The sequence below is a fragment of the Aegilops tauschii genome, chromosome 5 (genome assembly GCF_002575655.3).
Source record: "Aegilops tauschii subsp. strangulata cultivar AL8/78 chromosome 5, Aet v6.0, whole genome shotgun sequence".
Taxonomy (NCBI): domain Eukaryota; kingdom Viridiplantae; phylum Streptophyta; class Magnoliopsida; order Poales; family Poaceae; genus Aegilops; species Aegilops tauschii.
The window spans coordinates 31,581,929-31,595,670 of NC_053039.3; positions in this window are offsets into that span (position 1 = coordinate 31,581,929).

The following is a 13,742-nucleotide window of genomic DNA, read 5'->3' on the forward strand; positions in this document are numbered from 1 at the left end:
ATGTCTACTTTCCACTTGCCTTTATCTTCAGCAGAAAGTTCTTCTTAGGCGTTGTGCCTGGATAAGGCAGTAGGATGACCCGGAGTTGTGAAACCATGGCCAGTAATGGTGACATCATCATCTTTTTCCTCCGCCGACTTAACAGGACTGGTTGTCCTGATAGGACTTGGCGGATTAGCATCAGACGGGTTATCATTCATTGGGTCAATATCAACATTATGATCTTGTGGTGGCAAATCATCAACAATGTTGTCAGTGATTGGCTGAGAAAGCTCTGGTTGTTGTTTTTCCGGCTCAGGTGGATTGGGATCATCGGCTGGCTTATTCAGTTTCGCCTTCTTACTAGGTTTAGCTTGGCCCCTGAAAAACAAGAAATAAAAAGAAATCAAGGTGATGACCAAGCACAAAAATTAGAGTAGTTGAAAATGGTCTTACCCAGGTACAGTCTTGAAAGCTGGAATTTGTGTTCCTGTTGACTCGCCAGAGGAGGAATGAGAAGTCCCCTGATAGTTTGAATCAGACGGGTTAAGAGGTTGTCGAAAATAACCCGCCTTGGGGTAAAGTATGTCAGAAATATGTAAGACCTCTGGACGGCATTTGCGTAATGGAGTGTTTGGTAACCCGGAAGAAGTAATCACGTTGCCGCTATGTCGGGTCGTTCGGCGAGCTTCATGTTGCTGTCTCTTCAAAAGAAAGTTTGGATCCAAGTGAGCTAGAGGGTGAGAAAATCTTACGTTCCGGCTTGCTTGACGGGTTTTCTGTGTTGGCAAAGGTTTTGAGCCAGAGGAAAGAATAATTACCTCTGCGTCACCTGCACGGCTAGCCTCTGCGTCGTCCTGGTAACAATCATTGTCAATGAGATGTATGAAAAAAGAGCCAAGTGAATCAAGTTCTACCTCTGACTCATGAATATCATCGTCATCGTCAATGTTTAACTCGGCAGATTCGGCAGTCTTCTTTTTGGAAGGTTTCTTGTTGACCTTGGTTTTGACACGAGGTGCTTTGGCCGGCCTATCTTGTGGTTTCCTCTTCCAAAATGGATCATCAGCCTGTTAAGATTGGAAAGATCATAAAGAGCATGTTAAGAATGAGGATTAACTAGGAGTTGAGCAATTCTTACGGCTGGTTGTGACACCCAAAATTTTATTTGGCCTTTTCAAAAAATTTATTTGACTTGAGGGAGGGGTTTTAAAAAATTTCTTCATAGGAACCCCCCCTTTCAAAATATTTTTTTGTGGCAAGAGTTTTATTTGGTTTCACCCAAGACTTGATTTTTGGTCTTGGAGATTCTTTCTTTTTAATTGGACTCAAACCAAAATGCTTTTCACTTGGGAAAAATGTCTTTTGAAAATTTCTTTGAAAATGCCCTATGGCTTTTAGAATGATCCTTTGCCACTTTCAACAAATCTCACTTGCCATGACCATAGTGCAAATCCACTCCCATAAACCTTCCCTCATCTTTGAATCATGATTTACTTCAAATCCAGCAAGTTGGACCTCTCCATATATTTATTTCCACTTATTTCCTATCAAAAACAATTTCTGCCTTCTATTCTAGCTCTTGGAGATTTTCAAAGGAGCTACCCTTTCTGTTTTGATTTTTGCCCCCAAACCAATTTCCCTTCCTAGTCCTTTGAACCCTCAACCAAGATCCATGAAGATCCACTGGTCTTCAGTTCAAATTTTTCAAACTATACTTGCTGCAAGTTTGGACCAGATTTGCCAAATTTGATGAAATTCATTCAAATCCTTCTCCAAAAATTCTGAGAAAAATCAGGCAGCCTCTGGGTGCATTGAGAGGTCACCTCACCAAGTCCCAGCTCCAGGAAAAATTTTCTTCATGCCAAATCATTCCATCGAACACCTACTGGACACTGTTTTTATAAGGTTCAGTCAAATTCAGTTAACAGTGTCTGAACCACTGTCGTTTCTTCAGTGTCCGTTGTCGATCTCGCCAGTGCCCCGGCGTCGCCGTGTTCCCTGTCCCCTCCCCCTTGTCCTCTGCACCGCACGAGCGCCTGGATGCTTGCGGGCGTCGGCGACGAGCAGGAGGAGGTGCGCCGCCCCGTGACCGATGCCAGCGGCGGCTTTGCGGCCGCCAGGAAGAAGCACAGCGTAGACGGCGCTGGCCAGCGCCGCCCAAGCCACCGGAGGCCGCCGCATGGTCTTCCACTCCCCAATGCGCGCTGCCACCCTCGTCGTGAACCGCTAGGCGCAGAGCGCGCTCTCTGCCGCTGCCGTGCCAGTACGGCGACCCCGACGAAGACTGACGCCATTACGCCATGCCCGACCGAGTTTAGCAGTGGAACGGGACCAGTAACTCCCACTGATGCTGCCTGGCCACTTAAACCCCCTGCCAATCCACTGCCTCGCCGTAATTGCTCGCCGGAGATTCTCCGTTCACGGCCACCCCCTCAAGCCGCCTATAAATAGAGGCCCCGAGCTCCAGCTAGTACCCACACCACCTCTGCACTCCACCAAGACCCCGCCTAGCCACTGGAAGAGCCCCGAGCGAGTCTCCTTCCTCAACTCCGGCCGCCGCGACCCGCCCCGGGATCCAGCTCGATTCGCTCCCATGCGTGCACCTCTGCCTCCCATCTCTTGCCAGTAACGCTCTAGTGCATCCCTCCTTCTGACCCGCGCTTCAATTCGAAGTTTGCAGCACACCACCGGAGTTCCCCACCATCGCCCGAGCCACCGTCCGCCGGAGAAAGTGTCGCCGTCGACGTGGTGCTCCCCGACGCCCAAGTCCACCACCCACCGACGCGGAAGGACATGCTGATACTCTTGGTACACTCCGATCTCCCTGACTCGCCGTGGTTCGACGCCGGCGACCACCGCAGCCTTCGGGCGCCGGCGAGGTTTTTCAAACCTGACATGTGGACCCCCCACGTCAGCCTCTCTTCTTTCACCCCCGAAGCGTTTTCTGTTGGCGCCTTCGGGCAGAGTGTGTTTTCTCTGTGGGCTGGCGCGTTTCTATTCGAACCGTTTTCTGTTTTCTCAGTTAAGCCCCTGGAACTTTTCTGTTTCATTACAGATGAGTCCCTGGACAGAAACCCTTATAACTTTTTAATAAAAAGTGATTTTTGAGTGATTCTTTTTCTGACAGTCTTAAAATTTTGTCTAGTTTTTTATGGGATTTATTTGAAAAAAAAAATTGGAACAACTTTTATGCACACGTTGGTTTTCACGTTAGTATGCTTTTTTGCTATACCATAGGTTCCGGGAGAGGTGACGGAGCCGCGAACTTCGCCGAGCTAGACTCCGACTTCTCCGAACCAGGCAAGCATGTTTGAACCTTTGATATGATTAGTGTTTTGCATGTTTGCGTGAATGGTTGTGCATGGCATATGAGCATCGGTGAATATCTCGTTGCATGTAAGGCAACTACCCGCGTGTTCCGAAGTTACTATGATCTCTGATGAGAGATGGCCTAGTCATATGGTGACATGAAGGGCAGTAAGGTGGTACTGTTGTAGCATGCCAGCCTTACGTCATCCGTTAAAATTCCGACGCTAACGTGGACGGAGTCACGTTACCGTTCTTCCCCTTCCGTGCTACCACATGTTTTCTGCCAGAATGCGGTTTAGTAAGTTGGTAATCTCTTTCTGTGTACACACCAAATAGAGGGGACGGGATGAGGGTTCCATGGCCCTGGATTAAAGCCAGTCATCCGGTCAGGGGGCATGGGTGTTTCCGGTTGGGACCGAGAGGGGGGCACCCCTTAGAGCGCGCGTATATAAATTTGATCCCATGCTACGCGAGGTTGTAGCCTCCCCGTCTCAAGGTTTTTCTTGAACGTTGCCGAGGGTGATTCCTGGCTTCGGAATGTTGAATGGGTGTGTACTGGTTAGATGTGTTTCTTCCAAAACACCGTAAACGGAACTAGTCCCTATGACTACTGAAATCCGTTGGCTGTGGGTAAAGTACAAACTCTGCAGAGTCAAATCCTTCCGAGTCATCGTATCCAAGGTCAAGTATCGTGTTCAGTGTATCCATATCTATGTCAAGTCCTCGTGGCATTATCCCCGGTAACCAAACTGGAGTGGTAAACTTGGTTAAACATTTTTCCTAAGGATGGACTAACCCCTGTTATTTACCTCATACTTGATTATCCCCTTGTTATGATTTAAATTCTTGAGCCACTAAGGTATTAAGTTATGAAACCCTTTATGTGATGTCGCTCAGATGTCCGACTGTGGCATGTTTGTTATTTACTTCCGATATAAGCCCTTTATGTGATGTCGCTCAGACGTCCGACTGTGGCACTTATGTTATTTACTTTTGATATAAGCCCTTTCTGCGATGTCGCTCAGACGTCCGACTGTGGCACGCACTATCTTTTATTTTCAATTATAAGCCCTTTATGTGGTGTCGCCCTGACGCCCGACTGCGGCATTGTTATTCTTGCATTTTCCTCTCGAGGAGTCATTCAGACCCTCGTTTGGCACCCAGTATTTATTTTTGGGATTTCGGGAGGACTACCGCCCGACTTCTCTTTTATTTCCCATGCATTATCGTCTCGATGTCTGAATGCACTTGTTAACCTGTTCTTATGCTCCATGCTTACATTTGTTATATCTTATGTCCGAACTGTCTTGCGAGTACTTTCATAGTACTCACCTGGCTTGTTGATTTGGCCAGATGTTGACGAAGGCGATCTCATGGATGAAGAGTTTGATAGTGAGTCCGACGCCTAGAGGAGTCCCAGTCAGTCCCGTGCGATCCTGGATTTTGGTCACTTGTATTATATACGCTTCCGCCACCCGCAATAAGTCTCCTCGAGCCTCACTCCGACGCTCGAAGAGCTGTAGTTTTCAGGAGTCATATCACCCACTCTGCGGTGATATTTTCCACCACCGTTGTTATCGTGAGTTAGTAGTTATGCCACCCTATCCGCCTTTATGCTTTTATTGGTGTGTTTGTAATAAATTGTTGAGCAGTCTCCGCTCCACCTTGTATTAAATTCAGTACTCCTGGTATTTTTCTTCTGTGACCAAGATATTGTCTACCAGTGAGAAGGAATTCTTCTTTACTGGTCCGTAAAAGGGATTGGTCTCTCAATAAATATTTTATTGAAAAACCGGTCGTGACAAGCTTGGTACCAGAGCCAGGCTGACTGTAGGAAGCCACTAGGTGCGATCGCTAATCGGTTATTAGCGTCTTTTGTGCTTTTTCAGCATTTTGCAATTGTAGCTATTTTCTGTTGGTCATCATAAATTTATGACTTGACTACTCAGAATTTTTGCCTACTTTTGTAGATGGCTGGCAGCAACTGCGAGACTCGAGTGTTCATGAACGTGCCCGAGGGGTTTGTCAAACTACTCGTCTCCATCACCAAGCTCGCGATCGGGCCAGCGACTCATCCGGAGTTCACGCTTTACCAGCACAAGCTCAGCGACGACGTGTCTATGCACCAAGCCATGGTGCAATTCAAGGGAGGACGTTCTGCATCTCGCCACTTCTGTTTTGTGGGAAGGGCCATGCCTACGGAAAGGCATGCCATGTAGATGGCTGCCCGGGAGGCGATAGCTCGCCTTTGGGACATCCTTCCTATGATGAAGACTCGTCGCTACCGCTACCTCCCATGCCATGTGCCATATACTTGTCACTATGCATTCGCCTGCCATCGGGGAGAGCGAGATGAAGCCATCGAGATGGTTGTGGAGTATCTCAAGGCTCTGGAGGAGTCTTTCGACAACCTCGTGGACGATCTTGTGGCTGCCCGGATGGACTTAGTTCGGGGCGGTCCTGCCTGCAGGAAGGAGCTTCTCCACACGGCACCGCCTCTGACATTCGTCTCGTCTTCAGCCTCTTATGCACCGGCCATTTTGGCCACTGCTCGCCGTCTGCCTACCACTTAGGAGTTCGACAGAGTCATCGCTCCTACTCCAGTCAGAGCTGCACCGCCTGCCACACCCGCACTGCCGCCTGTCGCACCCGCGCCATCACCGCAGCGCAGTGTTACGCGCCAGGTGCCTGCTAGAGAGGAGGTGGAAGTTGAATCTCCTGCACCGCTGAGTCTTGCCCTCGGCAAGGGGAAGGACATCGTCACCATCTCCGACTGAGAGCGCCGAGTAGCCGCGCGTTGTGTCTGCTTGTATGATGTGTTTTATCTGTACGTTAGTTTGTAGTAGTGTGTTCGCTGCATTCCGGAGGAGTATGCTAGTATAAATAACATGTCAGGAATGTGTACGCACATCCTGAGTGCTGTATCGTGTGTTTGCTTTTCGCGTGTAAGATATATGCTAAGCAGTTCTTCTCCGTGCGAAATCGTTTATGTTTTCTTGAAAAATCTTGAGGTCTTTTAAATTTTTGCCTTTGCAAGATTTTCCTTGTGCCACACAGTTCTTCTCATGAGTTTTGCAAAATAATACCCCAGACTGGAAAAATGTCTCGTCCGTGGACTCGTTCCATGCCCAATCAGCCAGAAGAAGTTTATGGGACACAGACTAGCAACAACTTCACTCAGGGACAGTCCAGTCAACAGGACAGCGAAGCAGCCCTGTCTCAAGTATGCCGTCTCTTCGAACAAAGCCAGCAACAGCACCAAGAGATGATGAATCACGTCATCAATATGGGAAATCACCGTGAGCCGTACCAACCCCACTCCAAGTTATCTGAGTTACAGAAGACTCGCCGTCCAACTTTTGCTCACACTGATAGGCCGCTGGAAGCCGATGACTGGCTTCGTGACATCGAGAGGAAGCTGATTATTGCTCAGTGCTCAGATAATGAGAAGGTGCTTTATGCACCACACTACCTTACTGGAGCAGCTGCAGCATGGTGGGAGAACTTCCTACACATGCATCCCAGTGAACACAACATCACCTGGGAAGAGTTCAAGGAAGGCTTCCGTGGGGCACACATCCCCCGGAGCATCATAAAAATCAAGAAGAGAGAATTTGATGACCTCAAGTAAAGAGGCATGTCAGTGACCGAATACAACGGTCAGTTTACCCAGCTATCTCGTTATGCCTACGACGAGCACATGACAGAGAACAAGAGGATGGAAAAGTTCTTGGACGGTCTGGCACCGGCACTAAGATGCCAACTGGTTGTACACACTTTCCCGGATTTTAAAACTCTGGTTGACAAGGCCATCACCTTGGAGAATGAGCGTCGTAGTCTGGAAGATATCCATAAGCAAAAGAGGGATAAGACGACCCTTGCTCGCAACAACCGAAGCAAGACTGATGTTCAGAGGACTGAAGCAAGGAAATCCACAACTACTGCTGTAAGGCCAACCAGACAGTTTCATTCCAGGGACAAGGACTTCTCATACCATCCAGGGGTCACATGCTATGCTTGTGGTGAAGAAGGGCACTATGCTAAATAGTGCCCAAAGCCGAGGAACTCGGCCCCCAAGCCAAACAATGGTGGGAATAATCCAGCCCCCAAGCGCAACAATTTCAATCCCAACAACAACCACAGGAAGGGTCACCTGAACCATGTGACCAGGGAAGAAGCGCAGAATGCCCCAGACATCGTGCTCGGTACGTTCCCTGTCAACACAGTACCTGCCACGGTTTTGTTTGATTCTGGAGCTTCCCATTCGTTCGTTTTGAAGAATTTTGTTTTGCAACATGGTTTTCCGATGATTCCCTTGGAAAAATCTATGATCATCAAGTCCCCCGGAAATAAGCAGATCGCTCAGAGTTACTGCCAAGGAGTGATCATTGAGTTCAAAGGACTAAAATTCCAAGCAAATCTCATCGTGTTGGAAAATAAAGGACTGGATGTCATTTTAGGGATGGACTGGTTGACCACCAACAAAGGATTCATTGACTGTTTCAATCGGACCGTGATACTCACTCACCATCACGGCAAGACAATAAAGGTTACAGCTCAAGAAAAGCCACGGTCACGGCAACCAAAGCTGAACAAAGTGGACATTTCAGAACTGAGAGAAGTTCCAGTGGTATGCGAATTTCCTGACGTATTTCCCGAAGAACTACCAGGCATGCCACCAGACCGAGAGATAGAGTTCAGCATTGAACTAGCACCTGGCACCGCTCCCATCTATAAGAAACCTTATAGAATGGCACCCTCAGAATTGGTGGAGTTGAAGAAGCAGATAAAGGAACTATTGGACAAAGGATTTATTCGAGCCAGCTCCTCACCATGGGGTTCGCCAGTATTGTTCGCCAAGAAAAAGGATGGGACACTGAGACTGTGTATAGACTATCGAGCTCTCAATATGGTCACCATCAAAAACAAATATCCGATGCCACGGATAAATGATTTGTTTGACCAGCTCGCACAAGCCAAGGTGTTCTCAAAAATTGATTTGAGATCGGGATATCATCAATTGAAAGTACGGACAGAAGATATCCCTAAGACAGCATTTACCTCCAGATACGGATTATATGAGTTCACAGTGATGCCTTTTGGACTAACGAACGCCCCCGCATATTTCGTCCACCTCATGAACAAAGTGTTCATGAAATTCATGGACAAGTTTGTTGTGGTGTTCATCCACGATATTCTGGTATATTCAAGGACACCAGAAGAGCATGCTGAGCATCTCAGAATTGTCTTGGGAGAATTAAGGAAACACCAGTTGTACGCCAAATTTAGCAAGTGTGAATTTTGGCTAAGGCAAGTTGGTTTCCTAGGCCATATATTGAACCAAGAAGGCGTGGCCGTAGACCCAGAAAAAGTCAAAGCCATACTTGACTGGAAGCCACCTGCCAACGTGACAGATGTGTGGAGTTTCCTGGGAATGGCCGGATATTACAGAAGATTTATTGAAGGGTTCTCCACTGTGGCAAAACCAATGACCCAGTTGCTCAAGAAAGACAAGAAGTTTGAATGGACGAAAGCATGTGAGAAAAGCTTCCAAGAGCTTAAGAAGAAGCTAACAACCACACCGGTCTTAACCGTGCCAGACATACTCAAGAGTTTTGAAGTATATTGTGACGCGTCCCGAAAGGGCCTCAGATGTGTGCTGATGCAGGATGGCAAGGTTGTCGCGTATGCTTCCAGGCAGCTACGGAGGCATGAGGAAAACTATCCAACACATGACTTGGAGCTAGCAGCGGTCATCCATGCACTCAAGGAGTGCAGGCACTTTCTGTTGGGAAATCGTTGTGAAATACATACGGACCATAAGAGCCTTAAATATATTTTCACACAACCGGAGCTAAATTTACGCCAACGACGCTGGTTGGAATTGGTCAAGGACTATGATGTCGGCATTCACTACCATCCAGGGAAAGCAAATGTAGTGGCTGATGCCCTTAGTCGAAACCCCAGCCCGGACAACGACGATCCGCAAAACTTGAGGCCTGAGTTTCAACAAGAGTTCGCTAGGCTCAACATGGTGTTAGTCTCTGAGGGCACCGTATCAAATCTGGAAATACAACCCACCCTAGTGGAACAAATTAAGAAGGCTCAACAGGGACATCCCAGCATCGAAGGAATAAAGAAGAAAATGAACTTTGGTAAGACTTCAGAGTTCGTCACAGACAGTGAAGGAATATTATGGTACGGAGACAGACTTTGCGTACCTAACATTGAGGAACTCAAGCAACAAATACTAACCGAAAGCCACACCGCTCCATACTCGATCCATCCTGGACGAACCAAAATGTACAAAGACATTCAGGAAAGATTTTGGTGGCACGGTATGAAAAGAGATATAGCCGCATTTATTGCTTGTTGCAATTCATGTCAACGCATCAAGGCCGAACATCAAAAGCCAGCAGGGCTACTCCAGCCAAACAGGATACCGGAGTGGAAATGGGATGAAATAGGAATGGACTTCATCGTCGGACTACCTCGATCACAACGCGGAAATGACGCCGTATGGGTCATCACAGACCGACTAACCAAGGTTGCTCATTTCATTCCCGTGAAGACTACCTACTCCACGCAAAGACTGGCCAAGCTTTATCTCTCCCGTATAGTTTGTTTGCATGGAGTCCCAAAGACTATAATATCCGACCGAGGCACACAATTTGTCTCCAAATTTTGGGATCACCTGCAACAAGCTCTGGGCACGCAACTAGCTTTCAGTACAGCGTACCACCCTCAGACTGATGGACAAACGGAACATGTGAACCAAATCCTAGAGGATATGCTGAGGGCCTGTGTGCTCACCTATGGATCCAGTTGGGAAGAGATTTTGCCGTATGCCGAGTTTGCCTACAACAACAGTTACCAAGCCAGCTAACAAATGGCACCCTTTGAAGCATTGTACGGACGGAGGTGTCGTACCCCCACTGAATTGGTCAGAAACAGGTGACAGCCGTATCTTCGGACCAGACATGCTTAAAGAGGCCGAGGAAAAAGTTAAGCAGATCAGGGACAGACTCAAGACAGCGCAAAGCCGACAAAAGAGCTACTACGATCAAAAACATCGTGAGGTCAGCTTTGAACCCGGTGATTCCGTATACCTCCGAGTATCTCCTATGAGGGGTCTGCAACGGTTCAAAATTAAGGGGAAGCTACCCCGAGATTTATCGGACCGTTCTGTATAATTGCACGAAGAGGCACGGTAGCCTACCAACTAGACCTACCCAAGGAGCTGTCAGACGTCCATGACGTGTTCCACGTCTCACAATTGAGAAAATGTGTAAGTAACCCGGAGAAACATGTACCTCATGAAAGCATTGATATACAACCAGATCTCACCTACAGAGAGAGGCCAGTAAAGATTTTGGAAGAGTCTGAAAGGAAGACCCGTCAGAAAACTACAAAAAAATTCAGAGTTCAGTGGAGCAACCACACTGAGGATGAAGCTACATGGGAAAGGGAAGATTTTCTCAAGGCAGAGTATCCATATCTATTCGAGGATCAGCTGAAATCTCGAGGACGAGATTTTTCCTAAGGGGGTAGGTGTTGTGACACCCAAAATTTTATTTGGCCTTTTCAAAACTTTTATTTGACTTGAGGGAGGGGTTTTAAAAATTTTCTTCATAGGAACCCTCCCTTTCAAAAAAAAAATTTTGTGGCAAGAGTTTTATTTGGTTTCACCCAAGACTTGATTTTTGGTCTTGGAGATTCTTTCTTTTTAATTGGACTCAAACCAAAATGCTTTTCACTTGGGAAAAATGTCTTTTGAAAATTTCTTTGAAAATGCCCTATGGCTTTTAGAATGATCCTTTGCCACTTTCAACAAATCTCACTTGCCATGACCATAGTGCAAATCCACTCCCATAAACCTTCCCTCATCTTTGAATCATGATTTACTTCAAATCCAGCAAGTTGGACCTCTCCATATATTTATTTCCACTTATTTCCTATCAAAAACAATTGCTGCCTTCTATTCTAGCTCTTGGAGATTTTCAAAGGAGATACCCTTTCTGTTTTGATTTTTGTGCCCAAACCAATTTCCCTTCCTAGTCCTTTGAACCCTCAACCAAGATCCATGAAGATCCACTGGTCTTCAGTTCAAATTTTTCAAACTATACTTGCTGCAAGTTTGGACCAGATTTGCCAAATTTGATGAAATTCATTCAAATCCTTCTCCAAAAATTCTGAGAAAAATCAGGCAGCCTCTGGGTGCATTGAGAGGTCACCTCACCAAGTCCCAGCTCCAGGAAAAATTTTCTTCATGCCAAATCATTTCATCGAACACCTACTGGACACTGTTTTTATAAGGTTCAGTCAAATTCAGTTAACAGTGTCTGAACCACTGTCGTTTCTTCAGTGTCCGTTGCCGATCTCGCCAATGCCCCGGCGTCGCCGTGTTCCCTGTCCCCTCCCCCTTCTCCTCTGCACCGCACGAGCGCCTGGATGCTTGCGGGCGTCGGCGACGAGCAGGAGGAGGTGCGCCGCCCCGTGACCGACGCCAGCGTAGACGGCGCTGGCCAGCGCCGCCCAAGCCACCGGAGGCCGCCGCGTGGTCTTCCACTCCCCCATGCGCGCTGCCACCCTCGTCGTGAACCGCTAGGCGCGGAGCGCGCTCTCTGCCGCCGCCGTGCCAGTACGGCGACCCCGACGAAGACCGACGCCATTATGCCATGCCCGACCGAGTTTAGCAGTGGAACGGGACCAGTAACTCCCACTGATGCTGCCTGGCCACTTAAACCCCCTGCCAATCCGCTGCCTCGCCGTAATTGCTCGCCGGAGATTCTCTGTTCACGGCCACCCCCTCGAGCCGCCTATAAATAGAGGCCCCGAGCTCCAGCTAGTACTCACACCACCTCTGCACTCCACCAAGACCCCGCCTAGCCACTGGAAGAGCCCCGAGGGAGTCTCCTTCCTCAACTCCGGCCGCCGCGACCCGCCACGGGATCCAGCTCGATTCGCTCCCGTGCGTGCACCTCTGCCTCCCATCTCTTGCCAGTAACGCTCTAGTGCATCCCTCCTTCTGACCCGCGCTTCAATTCGAAGTTTGCAGCACACCACCGGAGTTCCCCACCATCGCCCGAGCCACCGTCCGCCGGAGAAAGTGTCGCCGTCGACGTGGTGCTCCCCGACGCCCAAGTCCACCACCCACCGACGCGGAAGGACATGCTGATACTCTTGGTACACTCCGATCTCCCTGACTCGCCGTGGTTCGACGCCGGCGACCACCGCAGCCTTCGGGCGCCGGCGAGGTTTTCAAACCTGACATGTGGACCCCCCACGTCAGCCTCTCTTCTTTCACCCCCGAAGCGTTTTCTGTTGGCACCTTCGGGCAGAGTGTGTTTTCTCTGTGGGCTGGCGCGTTTCTATTCGAACCGTTTTCTGTTTTCTCAGTTAAGCCCCCGGAACTTTTCTGTTTCATTACAGATGAGTCCCTGGACAGAAACCCTTATAACTTTTTAATAAAAAGTTATTTTTGAGTGATTCTTTTTCTGACAGTCTTAAAATTTTGTCTAGTTTTTATGGGATTTATTTGAAAAAAAATTGGAACAACTTTTATGCACACGTTGGTTTTCACGTTAGTATGCTTTTTCGCTATACCATAGGTTCCGGGAGAGGTGACGGAGCCGCGAACTTCGCCGAGCTAGACTCCGACTTCTCCGAACCAGGCAAGCACGTTTGAACCTTTGATATGATTAGTGTTTTGCATGTTTGCGTGAATGGTTGTGCATGGCATATGAGCATCGGTGAATATCTCGTTGCATGTAAGGCAACTACCCGCGTGTTCCGAAGTTACTATGATCTCTGATGAGAGATGGCCTAGTCATATGGTGACATGAAGGGCAGTAAGGTGGTACTGTTGTAGCATGCCAGCCTTACGTCATCCGTTAAAATTCCGACGTTAACGTGGACGGAGTCACGTTACCATTCTTCCCCCTTCCGTGCTACCACATGTTTTCTGCCAGAATGCGTTTAGTAAGTTGGTAACCTCTTTCCGTGTACACACCAAATAGAGGGGCCGGGATGAGGGTTCCATGGCCCTGGATTAAAGCCAGTCATCCGGTCAGGGGGCATTGGTGTTTTCGGTCGGTACCGAGAGGGGGGCACCCCTTAGAGCGCGCGTATATAAATTTGATCCCATGCTACGCGAGGTTGTAGCCTCCCCGTCTCAAGGTTTTTCTTGAACATTGCCGAGGGTGATTCCTGGCTTCGGAATGTTGAATGGGTGTGTACTAGTTAGATGTGTTTCTTCCAAAACACCGTAAACGGAACTAGTCCCCGTGACTACTGAAATCCGTTGGCTGTGGGTAAAGTACAAACTCTGCAGAGTCAAATCCTTCCGTGTCATCGTATCCAAGGTCAAGTATCGTGTTCAGTGTATCCATATCTATGTCAAGTCCTCGTGGCATTATCCCCGGTAACCAAACTGGAGTGGTAAACTTGGT